General features: G+C 34.6%; 1 pseudogene; it reads right to left on the reverse strand.

The window, feature by feature from the left end:
* Positions 1-1,539: 1,539 nt before the first annotated feature.
* Positions 1,540-19,569, reverse strand: LOC137398767 (ATP-binding cassette sub-family F member 1-like; annotated as a pseudogene).
* Between the last annotated feature and the right edge of the window lie 1,058 nt (positions 19,570-20,627).

Below are 20,627 nucleotides of genomic sequence, written 5' to 3' on the forward strand. Positions count from 1 at the left end.
ATAAATTGTTTGTCAAATCAAACAGTATTCATATTAGAGTAAGCAATCCCTCAAAGATCGAGAGTGATATCTGCTTAGCTTACTTCAAACAGAGGCTGTGCGTCTTTGTAAAAGTATGAAATAATTGTACAAAAAATTGTACAAAAAAAATTGTACAAAAAAATGTACAAACAATGTCTCTGTCATCTTGCAACTAAACAATGTCTCTGTTATCTTTACTGTACTGTAAATGTACCATTTTATACAAGACACTTGTTTCAACGATTTCTTTGTTTCATGTCAAATACAAAAGTATTCATGTTAAGGTAAGCAATCCCTCAAAGATGGAGTGTGATATCTGCTTAGCTTACTGCAAACAGAGGCTGTACGTGCTTGTAAAAGCATTATTGTACAAATGCCTCTGTCATCTTGCTTGGACATGTCTGAGTCTAGTGTCAAGGGAACCTCAATGACTGGAGAAATGCCCGTGGTAGAGAGTAAATTAAGGTTTGATGATATTCCTGTCATCTTCAGTGTCCTTTTTGGGAATTGAACCCTAACCTGTGTTTGGAGGCCAGGAGTTTTAAACCATCAGGATGCCTCCGGAACTATACTATAGCAAAAATGGTTTGAACAGATTTAATTTATAAAATCAGTATTTAAAATGTTTCGTAAGCAGTTCCATTTTATGCTAGTGGTTTCCGTTTATCTGTTACAGTAGAAAGCATCTCTCCACATATAACTAGTTTAGTAAAGCTCTATTGTCACCTAAAGCCTGGTTCCCATATCGGTTGCGATACTCTGGCGGTAACTTGCACAGGAAACCTTTGCAAAGTTAGGCTCGACGGCATCTGTTCACATATAAGCTGCATCGCTAAACACCATCGTGTAATTAAATAAAATGTTCACTAGCCACGCCGTTTCTATAACGGTGACCTTCACCTGTACAGTGCATTTCGGGAATGTTTTTCCTGCGGCTTTTGGCGAAATTTGAACAGCGCTAAACTATTGGAATGCTGCCGGCAACTACCATCGGTCCTCGGCGCGTAGGTTCCCAATTCACCGCTAATAGCCTGCGGTGCTGTCGACAGTTCTTAGTGATGTATATGGGAACCAGGCTTTAGTTGAAGAGACAATCTTAGGTGAAACCAATTGAACCTCAAACTGTTGTTTGAGAGACACTGATCTGTGTATCTTGTGTTTACATCTTGCGTATCCCTCACAACTTTAAGAACACTCCGGAAGTTGCAGCCTTGATTGAAGTTCACAAATATACGTAAAAGCTGAGCCAGTTAGGGTCCGTGTATATGCGCATGTGTGGTGATGCAATATAGAATCTTAGAAATGTTTTATGGTTTTTATAAAGTACAACAGTCATTACACGCCTTATGACAAAGGCGTCTGCTGCAGGGTGTCTGCTGCAACGTTGGATTGACGAATAAACCATTGATAGAGTAATTAAAGTGCCTGTCGCACATCACGAATATATGGCAAGTGGAGGACAACTCCAAGTATATGAATATGCTACCCCCATTCCACAATGAAGAGTGTTTGAAACAGTCAATCCTGTAAGATAAATATAGCGACTTGAATGTACCCTTATAGAATCTCCAGGATAGATCAGCAGCAGGACTCCGCTGCCAGTGGACAGCAAGTCTAGTAAAGTAGTTCCAGTTATAGAAAATTTAAGTCTAAATAGAGCATCTCATAAGGTCTACTGTGGAATGGAACCGCAAATCCCCAAGATCTATCTCATCAGTGGCAGCACTTTCAACCCTCTTCCTAACGGAGATAAAAACCTCAGGCAAACAGAGGAAAGACAACTTACAGCATCTTTTGAGGATTTCCCACTCGCCTTCATTTCTCTCAGTCTTTTCTCCTCCTTTTCATAATCCTTTATCTGTTCCTTCCTTTTCTGTTTGAACATCTTCTTGAATGACGCTACACAACCAAATATATCCCTATAATAATGCTAAACAACCAGATATATCCTAATAATAATGCTACACAACCAAGTATATCCTAATAATAATGCTACACAACCAAATTTATCCCAATAATAATGCTACGCAACCAAATATATCCTAATAATAATGCTACACAACCACATTTATCCAAATAAAAATGCTAAACAACCACATATATCCTAATAATACTGCTAAGAAACCGCATATATCCTAATTAGAATGCTGAACAACCAAATATGTCCTAATAATAATAATGCTACACAACCACATAAATCTTCATAATAATGCTAAACTAGAAATTCCACTGTCATACAGCCCACGACCAAAGTGATATTGGAAAAAAGAAAGGGTACTGATGGTTGAGAAATGCAATATTAGCAGTCAAATAGGATAACTGCAATGGTAGCTGTAATGCACTGGGTGTTATTATATACAACAAATAGCAATAATGAAAGGAAAAGATTATATGTTCATATCTCTCAACCACATATATATCCTAATAATAATACTACACAATCACATATATCCTAATAATAATGTTAACCAGCCACATATATCCTAATAATAAGTGCTACATAACCAAATACATGCTAATAATAATGCTACACAACCACATCAATATTCTAATAATAATACTACACAATCACATATATCCTAATAATAATGTTAAACAGCCACATATATCCTAATAATAAGTGCTACATAACCAAATACATGCTAATAATAATGCTACACAACCACATATATATCCTAATAATAATGCTACACAACCACATATATATCCTAATAATAATGCTAAACAACCAAATATATTCTAATAACAATGCTAAACCACCAAATATATCCTAATAATAGTGCTAAACAACCAAATATATCCTAATAATAATACTACACAACTACATATATCCTAATAATAATGTTAAACAGCCACATAAATCCTAATAAAAGTGCTACAAAACCAAATATATCCTAATAATAATGCTACACAACCACATAACTATCCTAATAATAATGCTACACAACCACATATATCCTAATAATAAGTGCTAAACAACCAAATACATTCTAATAATAATGCTACACAACCACATATATATCCTAATAATAATACTACACAACCACATATGTCCTAATAATAATGCTAAACAACCAAATATATTCTAATAACAATGCTAAACAACCAAATATATCCTAATAATAGTGCTAAACAACCAAATATATCCTAATAATAATACTACACAACCACATATATCCTAATAATAATGTTAAACAGCCACATATATCCTAATAAAAGTGCTACACAACCCAATATATCCTAATAATAATGCTACACAACCACATATATATCCTAATAATAATGCTAAACAACCACATATATCCTAATAATAACTCTTAACCAACAAATACATCATAATAATAATGCTAAACAAACAATTATATCTTAATAATAATACTACACAACCACATATATCCTAATAATAATGTTGAACAGCCACATATATCCAAACAATAAGTGCTACACAACCAAATATATCCTAATAATAATGCTACACAACCACATATATATCCTAATAACAATACTACACAATCACATATATCCTAATAATAATGTTAACCAGCCACATATATCCTAATAATAAGTGCTACACAACAAAATACATCCTAATAATAATGCTACACAACCACATATATATCCTAATAATAATGCTACACAACCACATATATCCTAATAATAATGCTACACAACCAAATATATCCTAATAATAGTGCTAAACAACCAAGTATATTCTAATAATAATAATACTACACAACCACATATATCCTAATAATAATGTTAAACAGCCACATATATCCTAATAATAAGTGCTAAACAACCAAATATATCCTAATAATAATGCTACACAACCACATATATATCCTAATAATAATGCTACACAACCACATATATCCTAATAATAATGCTAAACGACCAAATATATTCTAATAGCAATGCTTAACAACCAAATATATCCTAATAATAGTGCTAAACAACCAAATATATCCTAATAATAATACTACACAACCACATATATCCTAATAATAATGTTAAACAGCCACATATATCCTAATAATAATGTTAAACAGCCACATATATCCTAATAAAAGTGCTACACAACCAAATATATCCTAATAATAATGCTACACAACCACATAACTATCCTAATAATAATGCTACACAACCACATATATATCCTATTAATAATGCTACACAACCACATATATCCTAATAATAATGTTAAACAGCCACATATATCCAAACAATAAGTGCTACACAACCAAATATATCCTAATAATAATGCTACACAACCACATATATATCCTAATAATAATACTACACAATCACGTATATCTTAATAATAATGTTAACCAGCCACATATATCCTAATAATAATGCTACACAACGACATATATACCCTAACAATAATGCTACACAAACAAATATATCCTAATAACAATGCTAAACAACCAAATATATCCTAATAATAGTGCTAAACAACCAAATATATCCTAATAATAATACTACACAACCACATATATCCTAATAATAATGTTAAACAGCCACATATATCCTAATAAAAGTGCTACACAACCCAATATATCCTAATAATAATGCTACACAACCACATATATATCCTAATAATAATGCTAAACAACCACATATATCCTAATAATAACGCTTAACCAACAAATACATCATAATAATAATGCTAAACAAACAATTATATCTTAATAATAATACTCACAACCACATATATATCCTAATAACAATACTACACAATCACATATATCCTAATAATAATGTTAACCAGCCACATATATCCTAATAATAAGTGCTACACAACAAAATACATCCTAATAATAATGCTACACAACCACATATATATCCTAATAATAATGCTACACAACCACATATATCCTAATAATAATGCTACACAACCAAATATATCCTAATAATAGTGCTAAACAACCAAGTATATTCTAATAATAATAATACTACACAACCACATATATCCTAATAATAATGTTAAACAGCCACATATATCCTAATAATAAGTGCTAAACAACCAAATATATCCTAATAATAATGCTACACAACCACATATATATCCTAATAATAATGCTACACAACCACATATATCCTAATAATAATGCTAAACGACCAAATATATTCTAATAGCAATGCTTAACAACCAAATATATCCTAATAATAGTGCTAAACAACCAAATATATCCTAATAATAATACTACACAACCACATATATCCTAATAATAATGTTAAACAGCCACATATATCCTAATAATAATGTTAAACAGCCACATATATCCTAATAAAAGTGCTACACAACCAAATATATCCTAATAATAATGCTACACAACCACATAACTATCCTAATAATAATGCTACACAACCACATATATATCCTATTAATAATGCTACACAACCACATATATCCTAATAATAATGCTACACAACAAAATATATCCTAATAAGAGTGCTAAACAAACAATTATATCTTGATAATAATACTACACAACCACATATATCCTAATAATAATGTTGAACAGCCACATATATCCTAATAATAAGTGCTAAACAACCAAATATATTCTAATAATAATGCTACACAACCCCATATATATCTTAATAATAATGCTACACAACCACATATATCCTAATAATAATGCTAAACAGCCACATATATCCTAATAAAAGTGCTACACAACCACATATATATCCTAATAATAATGCTAAACAACCGCATATATCCTAATAATAACGCTTAACAAACAAATACCTCATAATAATAATGCTAAACAACCAAATATATCCTAATAATAATACTACACAACCACATATATCCTAATAATAATGTTAAACAGCCACATATATCCAAACAATAAGTGCTACACAACCAAATATATCCTAATAATAATGCTACACAACCACATATATATCCTAATAATAATACTACACAATCACATATATCTTAATAATAATGTTAACCAGCCACATATATCCTAATAATAATGCTACACAACCACATATATACCCTAACAATAATGCTACACAAACAAATATATCCTAATAACAATGCTAAACAACCAAATATATCCTAATAATAGTGCTAAACAACCAAATATATCCTAATAATAATACTACACAACCACATATATCCTAATAATAATGTTAAACAGCCACACATATCCTAATAAAAGTGCTACACAACCAAATATATCCTAATAATAATGCTACACAAACCACATATATCCTAATAATAATGCTAAACAACCACATATATCCTAATAATAATGCTAAACAACCAAATATATCCTCATAATAATACTACACAACCACATATATCCTAATAATAATGTTAAACAGCCACATATATCCTAATAAAAGTGCTACACAACCAAATATATCCTAATAATAATGCTAAACAACCAAATATATCCTAATAATAATGCTACCCAACCACATATATTGTGAAGCGATCCACATCCATCCATACAAATCCATCGATGAAGCGAACTACGCCAAGCACGCGACATCAATTAAGCAAATTCTACCAACCATAAGAACTGTTTAACAAAAAATACCCTTGAGAAACATGAATATAGCCTAAGATCCTAATATACCCTAGAACACTTACATTTCGCTAGTATTTAGTTTCATGAGTAGCATACAGAGTAAAATTTCGCTGCAACTTAATTTCGCAGCTCTGATGAGTGCGAAAATATAGTGATGTGTCAATAAATGCAGTGGAACAAACATCATTAGATTCCTCAGGTCCAGTTCACTGGTACGAAATATTTTTCAATATGGGACTACCATACTTTTTGAACTATAAACCGCACCTCTATATAAGCTGCATCTGCTTTATTTTCCAAAAAACGATAATAAAACAATACATAAGCCGCACCTTTGTATAGGCCGCAGAACTCAGGACTGTGCTTTTTAACGTGGCATCAACTTTTTTGTTTAAAACGGAACAGTGCAGAACGGCAGTTTCGTGATATCCGACGCTTTTTAACTTAGTGCCTAACGGGACAGTACCGGGAGGCATTGTTTCGTATTTTCTTTCACCGCTAAAAGCCCACTAGTTGGAGATTCCCGTTAGTGCGCTTAGCGGTGAAACAAAAAAGCCACAGATTAGCCGCACACTTATATAAGTCAAATGACTCAAATCATCAGAAAAAAGTAGCAGCTAATAGTCCGAAAAGTATGGTAGTTTGTATTTGTGAACCGTAGGTAGAAATGTGTAGGCTAGATCAATAATGCAATTTAATCGCTTGCTGTCAATTGTTTCCTGGACTATCATTGACGTCAAGCTTCCTGCCGCAGTGACTGATGTGGTACCAATATTAGAATTCAATTATTTATAGCACGCGGTGGCCATGGCTCCGGGACGGGACGTTATTGTTTATTGTTGGTAATAAAATCCATCACCACAATAATTATTATTCAATTTTATGACTTTCCATACCAGACCGTCATCCTCATCAGTTACAAATTCAGTGACTAAACTAATACGAGGTCTGATCAATAAGTTCCCGGAATTGTGTTATCATGACTAGTAGCCTATGTCGGAGTTACTTTTTCATGGTTGCAAACGAAAGAACAACTCCTAATTAATTAGTACAGAAAGTTTTAGGCCAAAATTCGTAGTCGTTGCCAAGCAATATTAATAAAATCACGGACTAGTTTGGATCTTTCGGCGAATTTTTCAAAATGGCCGATCAAAACGAACAACGCGTCTGTATAAAATTTTGTGCCAAACTCGGTAAATCACCATCTGATACCCTTCAAATGTTGCATACAGCCTTCGGGGATGAGTCTCTAAAGAAAACACAAGTCTATGAATGGCACAAACGGTTTAGAGAAGGAAGAGAAGAGGTTGAAGATGATAAACGCTGTGGAGCTCCAACATCACGAAGGACTGTCACTGCCATTGACACTGTAAAGGCTATAGTCAACGCTGATCGCCGTGTTACTATACGAGAAGTAAGCCAACAAACTGGGCTTTCTTTTGGTACCATTCATAAAATATTAAAAGATGATCTTAACATGCATAGGGTAGCTGCAAAGTTTGTTCCACGTTTGCTGAATGATGATCAAAAGCAGAGAAGAATTGACATTTGTAGCGAACTTAAGACAGCAGTACTGCATGATCCCGACTTCCTAAAAACTGTTATAACAGCTGATGAAAGCTGGGTGTATGGGTACGACCCTGAAACCAAAATGCAGAGTTCACAGTGGAAGTCACCTGAGTCTCCTAGACCAAAGAAGGCGAGGATGTCACGGTCAGCAATCAAAACGCTTCTGGTTGTTTTCTTTGACATTGATGGAATAGTACACAAAGAATTCTTACCTCCAGGAACTACTGTTAATCAGTATGTTTACAGAGATATCTTAAGGCGCTTGAAAGAAAGTATCAGGCGCAAAAGACCAGCCTTAGCGAAGCCAGGTGGTTGGAGGTTACATCATGATAACGCCCCAGCACACACATCTTTGACTGTGAATGAATTCTGTGCCAAACACTCCATCTCTATTGTGCCTCATCCCCCGTACTCACCAGACCTTGCTCCCTGTGACTTCTGGTTGTTTCCAAAGTTAAAATTTTCTCTTAAAGGTGAACGATTTGAAGACATCGAATCAATTAAAAGAAATACAACTTTGGAGTTGCGGGCCCTGAAGAAAGCGGACTTTTGTCACTGCTTTGAGCAATGGAAGCGGCGTTGGACTAAATGTATAGACTCTCAAGGAATGTATTTTGAAGGAGACTAATTTAGTTTGTTTGTAAAACTATCTATACTGCAACAATACAGCCATTCCTGGAACTTGTTGATCAGACCTCGTATCATCACCTTTCTCATTTGATTAGGCTTTTCCAAAAAAACTTATTATCTTAATTTGTTTTGCCATGCTGCTCAGTCGGTGTATGAGCTATAATGAGTTGAGCAGAAATTGCGCAATGAACCAACCAGACACGAAAATTGCCTGTATTTACGATATGAAGATTTTATTGTAAATATCAATGAACAAAGCCATTTAAGTTCGCGTTTTCGCTCGTTTGTTATGATAGTTTAGTTTTGTTCATAAAATATTCGCGAGAGGATGACTCCGCGAAAATACGAAAGTTAGATGCCGCGAATACATAAGTGTCCTAGGGTAATGCAGGTACCCACCATAGTTGCCCTTGTGAAAAAAGAGCTTTTGCATGTCCAGGTGACTAATGTCAGTGCAGACGTTGTCAAGGAAAGACGGGTTGTGGGAAACGATCAAGAGGGTCTTTTGCCAATTCTGCAGGTAATTGTCTAGCCATATGACAACATTCAGATCGAGGTGGTTGGTCGGTTCATCAAGCAGCAAGAGGGTTGGCTCAAGGAACAGGGCTCTGACAAAAGGGTAAATTTTGTTTGATACAACATTTTGATGCAGATTTCAAAGTATTTTATCCTGAATCTTGCATGTAACAATTGTTGGTGATGCAATCTATGGCAAGTATTTTCTCTTTTTCTAAAAACAAATCAGTTTTAGTTTCATAATGACTTTGTATTACATAATTCTGTGTTTTTCAAAACCATCATCAAAGAGAGGGTATTTTAGTGAGTTCTACATTTTATCATGGTGGCAGTTCCGCAATAACTAATTACAGAAGTTCGGAAATTACGCTGAATTGCTGTCATATTTGTCATTCTTCGATCAGCTGCTTTAACAATCTTCCACCTAATATCCGTTCTCTTAGCAGAAAAAGGTATTTTAAAAGCTATTTGCCAAACTATTTATTCGATTTTAGTGGCTTACTGTTGCCCTTTTTTTCTTTTATTATTGTTGTATGGCACAATTTGAAAAACATTTTAATTTGAAATGATGTGATTGCCGATAAATTAACACACATATATACCAATATTACTGTATTGGCCGTAATTTCTATGAGCTGTGACTATCTATTTGTCCAAAGCTACACTGTGAGATTAGAAAAAGATCGCTCTAAAAAGGATTCGAACTCACACCTTTTAAGTTCATAGATTGTCACTCCTCCACCTGTGCCAATTGACTGCTTTCCACACTATGGAATAATTGTGCAATTAGTTATTACACCTTACAATTTCTCACAGCCTCCCGTATTGCCAAGGTATTAGTAAATATCAAAGTACAAATGAATAGAATAGATAAATAGTTATCTTACGATATTATAATAACGAGGTGATAACCCTCCCATGCATGCACCACAATAGACCAATATTCTGACTTCTATAATAGTCCTCGAGGACAGACCTGGCAAGAGAAACTCTCATCCTCCAGCCACCAGAAAAGTGGTTGGTTGGTCTCACCTGCATCTACTTGGTGAAACCGAGACCGGCTAAGATACGCCTAGCCTTAGGTTCCGCTGAATCTACTCCAATAGCTTTAATTTCCTCGGAAACCTAACAGAGAGCCTTCATATGGAGTTGTGGTCTCTATTTTAATTCACAACATTTTAACACAAACATATAACCCCTTGTAGTACACACAAGGAGAAATAGTTTGTCAACCTCAAATTTTTTAATGAACTCGAGATAAAACCAAAAGATAGAGCATTTATTTGCATATATATTTACAGATATATATTTATTTATAAATATATATCTATAAATATATATTTATAGATATATATTTTTTTATAAATATATTTATATAAATTTAAATATATAAATACATATATATTTATGCATAAATACATTTATATATATTTATATACAAAAAAATATTTAAATACCAATATTTCTTCATATATAAATCAAATTACATTTTAAATATAAATTTAAATATATAAATACATATATATTTATACATAAATACGTTTATATATATATTTATATACAAAGAGATATTTAAATACAATTATATCTTTATATATAAATATATTTCAAAAAATATATATTTAAATATATCTTTATATATATTTATATATAAATTATAGTAGTCTTTATCCAAAATTATCAGTGTTGTTCTATCATTTGCGATTTTTTTGAAGAAATTTGACTATCACAATGTTTCAAGATTAAAATCAATTAAACTTGATCATGGTTAACATGTCAAGGAGAAAAATACGTGCTGAAATGATGGCACTAGTTGCTCAGTCGACCGTCTCTCTCATTATTTATATCAGCTATTGTGTTAAAGTTGGCTCTATTCTGTCTCTCAGCAACTATAGATGCCATAATCACACTTTCTTGAATCTGAGTGTTTTAATTGTGATCAGGTTATGAAGATTTTAATCTTGAAACATCCTGGGAGTCAGATCACCTTCAACATCATACACCATCACAAATGATAGAAGATACTGATATTCTCTGAAAAGTACTACTAGAATTTAGTGTAAGTTTATCTTTAACCGTAATGAAACAATCCCAAGTTTTAAAGAGAAGGCAACTCCACCTTGAACAGGAGATCAAATACACACTGTCGGGAAGTAGGAGACTTCCAGATAAGCAACAAAACGCAAAAAGCCAATCAGGTTAACAATGATACTTGGTCACAGTAGTTTAGTTATCTTCTATGAAAACAAGAGCTGTCAATCTATGCAATCAGATCTATTAGTAAGCCAAGATGTATCTATACATATTTTATGCCTATAATTTTACACATAGATATTAAAATGCCTCCAAAAGTGCCTATATCATTCATTCTCCCAGCCTCAGGAACAGTTGAGAGATACTCCTCACCTCTTTAAGACGGTCGCCCGTGTCAGCCTGCCTGTTTTCAAAGTCAGCGGACAACTTCTTCTCTAGCAACTCCAGATGTTTTTTGTCAGCATTTAGAACAGCGAGTATAGCGGGTGTTTCGTCTGCCTTTACCTCTATGAACAGTACAGGTACAGTGTGAGACCAAATTGTTGCGACGCGCAATCGTAGAACAAATTAAGATACAAAATAAACCAACTATAAAAGTGCTTAAATGTAAATGAGAAATAATCAGAAAGTAACAGCTAAATTGAGTCTGTTTTGCTATGAGTACAATACAAAAGATTTGGTAATGATACAAATAATACAAACTGAAAAAATTCCTGAATATGTTGAATTTATAATAATAATTTGTGCATATAAGTGTGTGTATAAACAAGGTTACTGTTCCAGCAGAATCTATCCATCAAAACTTTGAATATGACGATACTGGTACCTCTCGACGCTGGTAAAATGTAAAAATGAAATATCCGACTGTACTTGTCTGACTGAACGGAGAGATAATGTAGAGGCTATTCCTACTCAAGATAATACCTTTACTGAGTTAGTAATTGAACCTTATGAAAAATGGAAATATAAGTTCACGAAAACGCATCGGGTTTCATAGAGTTAAAAGAGTTTCAATTAATACGATATTCCGCATGTGAAATCGCAACAAGTATGTATACAGTATATAGAAAGAGCTGTCAATCGTAAAAGCTGGCAATCGTAAAAGCCTTCATAGACTCGCGGTTAGAAAATTGGATTACGAACCTGCGGTTGCAATCTTTGTGAGTTCAAATCCTAAATGATGTGAGATTTAATCCTCTGATTTTAATACCCATAGCTGGACATACTAAAAGACATACACACAGACACAAACTTTGAGATTTATATAGATGTTAAATACAGTGCACCTTCAGAATACGATTTTGATTCGTTCCAGGGTTGCCATCGTTTGGTGAAAAAATTGCATATATATAGTTACTGCATGCTACAGTAACTTCAATGCATTTGGTGTATTTGTGTATTTTGTGTACAGTGGTTATGGTCTGTAATCAACTTTGAAGAGATCGCAATTACAACTTTGCTATTGATTTTAAATGAAAAAATTCACTGTTTTTACATACGAGAGGTGCTGAACTGAGAGAAATCGGTCATCATGTCTCTTTCACGCGTTGTGAAAATACTTTCGGTGAACAGCACAGCATTTCGGCATCTTTCCTATTTTGACGTACGTAATAAGCACACCGACTGCCAAATTTGAGCTCGAGCGCAAATTTTGATGAATCTTTACTTAAATTTATTAACAACTCTGAAGAATCTGATGATACAGAATTTTATTGCCCGTGTTATTCCTTGCTAGTGCATAGCCTAAGTATGGTTAGGCACACGCCATCGATATCTCCGCGGTCCTAATAATGCACAGGATAAAATAGCCTAGTATGTTTGCGCTTTAAATATGCTTGACAAGATTGCTCTGTTATGAAACAAGCGAGAAATCCTAAACAAACAGGAAAAACTGGATTCAGCATTCTAACACAAGCAATTCTAACATGAAATTTTAAATTTGTTTTTAGTGACTGAGTTTTTTTAGTTTGTGAGTGACTGAATGTCATCACAGTATAGAGAGCTGCCTTGTCCTAGTAGGTCTAGTCATCTAGAACTCCTGACCTACAACAGCAGGTTAGGGTTCAATTTCCAGAAAGGCCACGGGTGGTGTCAGAATGGCACCAGACCTTAATCTGCTCTTTGTAACTGGGCATGTCTCCAATAACTCCTCTGCCACCAGACAAAGACATGTCCAGCCAAAATCAAAGAGCCTAAGTTTGTGCAACAGTCTTTTTAAATCCAAATACAAAAGCTTTATAAAAAGTGACACAGTTATGACCTTGCAATAAAGACGAGTTTATTCTTTACTGCTTCCAATTTGCTGTTCTGAAGAAAAACAGTTAACCAAAACTAACCTTGTTCACAGAGCAAGCTATCAATGTTAGGTGGAATATTCAGTTTACACTGGGCCATGTGGTTGAGTAGAGTTGTTTTTCATGCCCATTGAGCCCAACGAGACCATGCCTCCTTTGGTTGGCTATGGTGAGAGACGCATTCACAAACAAGTCTTTTCCACAAGCGCTTATTGAATAGTTCTCTACCTGCAATATTCCCTGTGTCATAAAATTATGTGAGGGACACGCAGCCACAACTTTCACTTGACACATCTAACAGCTGTTGACAATCCATTACATCATTGGCGAATCATTTAGCAGACATTAACAACAGTCTAAAAGGCTTTTACTATCGCTCGCCAGCTATTGACAACCACCTGACAGCCAATGTCAATCACTGTCGCCAGGAAATAATCGACAACCACTTGAAATCTCCCAAAAATCGTCACATTTTCATCAAACGTAGTTGAAACTTCACTGAAAGGGTTGTCACTGCATCCCAAGAATTTGTCAACTTTTAACAAGAACACAGAGAATTCTGATTAGCTTTTTCTTAATTATAATTGTGATGAAAGAACAGAGTGAACAATTATTCATGTTATAAAAGTAATAAAACTCAATAGTTAGCCAAAATACTAATAATTATTAATAAATACTAATTAATATATATTAATTATATTAATCAAAATAAAGAAACTTATTTGGATTGTTTGCTGATATTTTTTAGTATATGTATCACAGTTGCCTAATAAAGAACTAGTGATAATAGAATTAGCGAAACTGAATTCTGATTGGTTACTCTCGTGTCACCACCATCCTACAAACTCGAACTGAGCACATACCTTGATTGAAGGCTTGCAGCCGGGCATACAGTGGTGATCATAACTATGAGGCTATACCTAGTATTTTTCTTCGTTTTTCATGCCAATTATCATAAAACTTTCTTTATTATCTCGAACCATACATACTACTCCACTAGCAGTCGAGTGTGCCATGAGAGATCATCAGGTGTAATATATATGCACACAATTATTCTAACTTGTTGCAAGTTGATGGAGCAGTGCAGTTAGCAAGGTGCTTTCCTGCAATGTCAAATATTCGAGTTAAATTTCAGTTGTGTCGCTTTTTACCCTTAGGCCTGGTTCCCATATCGAGAGCGAGACCCTGCAGTAATCTCGTGCAGCCAGATACTTGTGGTGATAGGCTCGGCGGCTTCTGTTCACATAAAGATGCATCACAAATAATTGCATAAAAATGTATGTTCGCCATGCAATTTCGAAAATGCTGACCTTAACCTTTGCAGTGCATTTCGTGAAGGATTTGCCCGCAACTCTTAGCAAAAGTCGAACAGCACGCAGGTTCACATTTCACCGCTGATAGCCTGGCAGTGATGTCGCAGGTGCTTGGGGGGTACACGGGAACAAGGCTTTACCTCTTAGCTGAGCTTTAGACTGAAGGATGGACACAGTTCGTACTATAGTAAAGACTTGAAAAGCAAGTTTTGCAGTCACTCTGTATGTCACTGAATATTCTGAAAAAAATTTAATGTAATGTAATTTTAAAATGTAATTTATTTATTGAGCACACAATTTATCCTTTCCTGTGATTAATAATAAAGGCTTAACAACTAAGACACTACTCCTACCCAGAGGCCACCTGTTTACCCTCATATAGCTGTGTATTTATGCATGCTCAACAACCATGCTAACATTTGGCAAATTTTTTGGATAAATATAAACTTATTTTTAATGAATTTGTAGTAATGCACATATACTGCCAAGTTACACCAAAACCAGGCTAAGGAGGAAAATATCAGTTGATATTTAATAAGACTACAACTCTGGTGGTCTCGGGAGCTGTGAGAGATTGTCATGTGTAACAACTATGTGCACAAGTATTCTTAAATGCTGCAAGGGAGTTGATAGATGTGAGTGGCAGCGTGCTCGGCTGTTAATCCGAATGTTTTACTGTGAATCTTGGTCGATAGAATTTTATTTCAACATCCAACCATGTCTTCAGACAAACATACAAGGGTCTTATTATAACAAAGATTCATATGTGGAACATTCTTAAATTTCCATTCAGGCACATAATGACATAATTCATCTAATAAATATTTATCAAACTATGAATTAATAACAAATAACATGTTTACTATAAGAGGTTCCAGAATGACGATTACCACTGCGGTTAAATGTGACTGAGGAGTGATGGAGTCTAACCTTAATGTCAAGGGCGTTGTTAAGGAGGTTAGATGACTTGCTCGACTTATCAGCCTGTAAGAGGATGAACTGGTCCTCAGCCTTCAGAGCATCCAACTGCTCCTCAAATAGCTTCTGTTTCTTCATTTTCTTTAGCTCTTTGTGGGTGAGCTTAGCTGTTGGCTCTTTCTACTTCTGTAACAGAAGGAATCAAAGCTACCATATAGCAGCCTGAACAGTGCAAAGTAAACCTATCTTTATAGTTGAGTCAAACCTCTGCAAACTTGCAAACATACGACAGAGAATTTGCGCAAAAATTTGACATGAAACTCAAATTTCCGACTTTTAAGGTTTAAAATCTTTAGAAAAAATTTGTTTTTAAAAATTAAAAATCAAAGATAAAAACCAATAAAGAGTATGTAAGCTATGTTAGTTAAAACATTCCCTAATAAAAAATGAGACTATAGGGGTGCGATTTTAGCTTGCTGCTGTCCAATACGTCGACAGCGAGCTACTGGTCGATTGCGAGACATGATCTAGTCGATCACAGAGCCATTCGCTACATATCCATTGAACCTATCAACGTCAAATGTTGTACTTGCCCCCCTTTTAATATCTCTGAGGCCGTGATAAAACTGACGCATCTGTGATTGGCTGAAATAGGCAAGCATGACAACCTCAGTCCAATTTTATTAACTTTCAATGCAAGCTATTTGCGACTAAGATTTACTTTTGAGTGATGAAGACGACACAGCTTCCCCCAGTTGGCTACTTATAAATATTGACAAATATAATCTCACTAGCAACATAAAGATGAAAGCCATGAGGATAAAGAGAAATGGCTCATCAAGGGTTTCAGATGATTATTGCTAATACGCAAGAAGACAAGATAAGGTCAGCTTGGCACACTTTGACCTTTGATACAAAGGCGATACTTTGATGACCTTTGACCATTGACCTACTTGTGTCATAAAGATGAAAGCCATGAGGATAAAGAGAAATGGCTCATCAAGGGTTTCAGATGATTATTTCTAATACGCAAGAAGACAAGATAAGGTCAGCTTGGCACACTTTGACCTTTGATACAAAGGCGATACTTTGACGACCTTTGACCATTGACCTACTTGTGTCATAAAGATGAAAGCCATGAGGATAAAGAGAAATGGCTCATCAAGGGTTTCAGATGATTATTTCTAATACGCAAGAAGACAAGATAAGGTCAGCTTGGCACACTTTGACCTTTGATACAAAGGCGATACTTTGATGACCTTTGACCATTGACCTACTTGTGTCTTAACGCCTATTGACTTTTTAGTCCTCTCAAATCAGCAACACGAGGCCAAGCTATTTTAGAGAAAATCCTTTATCGTCTCGTACAATAACTGATTGAAAACTAACCACTTCAACAACGCTGTCATTGGTCACCTCTCTATCCTCAAGGTCAAGATACGGGTTATAATCATCATTCACTTCTTCCTCATCATACTCCACCTTAGGAGCTTTCTTTAGTGAATCAAGATCTAGAGAAAGTGGGTGTGATATAAGATGAAATAAGCACATGGAATAATACAACAATTGAACATGGTTACTACCATATAAGGCATGGGGAAGGAGACAGGGGCAAGTCAGCAGAGATGGTCTAATAGGCAACATTGTCTCGAAGACTAGTGCCCTGCCACTCACGCTGTTGGACATCAGTGAGAACTATGAATTACTATATTATAATAGAGCTTTCAATACTACTATAACACAATCTTCACTATTACTATTGCCCAGCTAGTATCGACTAGCTGCAGTGCTACTGTGCACGGGTGCTTCATAATGCCTTAAAGATGTGGTTGTGTCAAAAAGGTCGACTTAATGGAATTAAGACTAACAAAAGACTAAAACATCAGCTACAATTTGATGTCAGTTTTGTCTTTGTAGTCTAACCCTGTCCCGAAATATATGCGTTTGAATGAGGCCATCTTTTAAAAAGCTCAGATTTCAGTGGATGCTACACTCATAACGTAACAAGTGATACATGTGAAAAGAGTCAAAGAGCGATAAATATAAGATCTCTTTTTAGCCAATCATCAGTTAGTCTATGATTTCGAAGATCCTCGTTGTATAGGGAGTTTACTCTATTACTAGTTAGTTACGCGCATCGACTACTAGCAGATTCTAGTAGCTACATGCATTGACATATTTATTTTACATTGATCATCAGACAAACAGACCGGCTATGGTTAGAGCTGACAGGCGTCAGCAGCGTTATGCTGCAGAGGAAGATAGGCGAATGGAGGTAAATTTATCTTCAACTTAGAGTATCCTATACATATATTCTAAACTAACGGTAATAATTTTAGTACTCATGATTACATCTACTAATAAAAAAACTATAACTTTTTGCTATTACGAATCATCGTTGCATAAATTTTCAATTGTTTCACAGCTATTTATCATTTCACCTAGCTATAGCTTTTTCTTTGGCTTTTGTAGCTAGTAAATTAGATTTATGATTAGAATTTATGTTCAGTGTGTAATTCGAATTGTTGGCTTGGCACATTTATGCTTTTGTTAAACATTTATTCGTTTTGAAAATTACACTCGAAATCTATCCAACTCTCAATTTGAAAGCTTTCAGTAGATTACATTTATATTTGTAGTTATTACATTTGTTTTAATGTTACAGGATGTTTAGGTGGTGCACTAGGGGAGCAATCGTGTCCGTCTAGAAACTGCCATAAATGGGAAAGAGAGACAAAAATGTGTGATGCACAAACCATAATATGTTTTGTTTGAGTTTGCTGCAGTAGATTAATTTGTCCTATTATATGAGATGAAACTATGTGAATGGCCAGGACTTGAATAGATGTTTTTAATTAAAACTTTATGCTGTGATTAAAATTTTTTGGCATGTGAAAATTATATAATAAAATAATATTGTTGAAGACAGTACGAAACATGATTTGTAAAACATATTGAATAAATCATAGCCATGTTGCAATCTGCGCTGAAGTCTTTTCTGATAGATGGACTTCTGAAGTGTAATCAGAGCTGTGTTGGCAGGTACCTCTGCATAGCTCGACTCAATTCCAATGGACAAAATGTTGGGTTCAAAAGATTTTATACTCCACATAACTAAGTGAAAACAGGTGAGTCCACAAACCGCTTACCAGGTGCAAGAATGGCTTTAGTAATCCTTGGCCAGAATCGGTAGGTTAAAGATGTGGTTGCGTCAAATTTGAGTTGATTGTAAAAGAAAGTATTTTTCTTTGTCTACCAGTTGATATGTTGTTTGTTGTGTTAGCCGATCTCAATGTCAAGATATTTCAAAATTAAAATAAAAAAAATTCGATCACGCTAAAAATGCTCAGGCCAAAAAATATTCCCAGACTTGCCCAAAATGATGTAACGCGTGATACAACCTGTTTCTATCTCTCGTATTCACATCTGCTATTGCGATAAAAGTCTAGTCCTACGCGGCTCTATCGGCATGTATTTTAATAACACACACAACACATATAACACACCTAACGCAACAAACAACATATCAACTGACAGATCAAAAAAAATGTTTTCTTTTAAAATCAACTAAAGATTGACGCAACCGCATCTTTAAGTCAGACTACCTAATATATGGTTAGCAGCATACCAAAATATACTACAGACAGCAGCTAATGTAAGTTACATGCTAATCCTACACTATGGTTACACAACCAACTTACTGAAAGTTGTTACCATTTCTTCGACAACCACCAAAGGAAATCTCAAAAGATTGCATCTCTGCTCCACCAACTAAGAAAGATGCCTTTGCATGACCCTGTCACTAGTGGCAGTTGACAACAGGTGCTTCTGTTGCTGTAGGAAAGCATGTTCTATCACAATGACTTTTGATTCTGCAACAAATCATACAATATTAACAATTCTCTTTGCTAGTAGTGATTATCTGAGATCAAAGAGATGTTTGTCAATATATTTCAATCGTGTGGATTATGTAGATTTGGAATTGTGTTCCCCTGTGATAAATGTTTCAATGAACATTCTCATGTAGTAGATTACCAATCAAAATTGAGCGACTGAAGTGTGTAAAATGTTTATAATAGAATAGTTTGCCCAGCAGTTTCCTCCACATCAGTCGCAGAAACCAATTTCCGCTGTCATGAGCGTGAAACATTTAACAATTATCGGAAGTAACATAACACAGCTGACCTGCCAAAATTTTCCTGGTTCCATCTTGAGGATGGAGACAAATTCTCTGTTTCGTGAAAAGTATTCGTAAAATCTTTGTAAGGAAAATCTTTCTTTAAAAAAGTTCATTTGGATGCTTTATCATCGAATAGCACAGCAGTGAAAAAATATTTAAGTAAAGAAGGCAGTGAAGAAAAATTTGAGAAACAAATGAAGCTGAAATTTCAAACTGGAAGCAGCAGTCAGATCGCAACTGGTAGCTGATGTCAAGAGCTGGTCAATACTAAATAACTTTTTCCAATTCATTTATTACTGTTTCTGTAAAAATATTATGAATGTTTCTGTTTATGTCTCATGTTTTGACTATTTCTCACCTTGACTAGTCAAGGTGGCCTTCGGGCTGAAAAATGTGCAAAATTTTGTGGATTATTATATACCTACAAATTTCCAGATTTATGACATACCATTACATAACACAATGGATCAAGCTACGGCCACACAAATCGATTTTCTCGTTGGTTCTGACTGAAATCACGAAATGAACGCAAAACACAAAATTATTTGACGGAAATTCATAGAATTGTCAAAGCTGTGCATGCACACCGGCATTG

The sequence above is a fragment of the Watersipora subatra genome, chromosome 6, assembly GCF_963576615.1.
Source record: "Watersipora subatra chromosome 6, tzWatSuba1.1, whole genome shotgun sequence".
Taxonomy (NCBI): Eukaryota; Metazoa; Bryozoa; class Gymnolaemata; order Cheilostomatida; family Watersiporidae; genus Watersipora; species Watersipora subatra.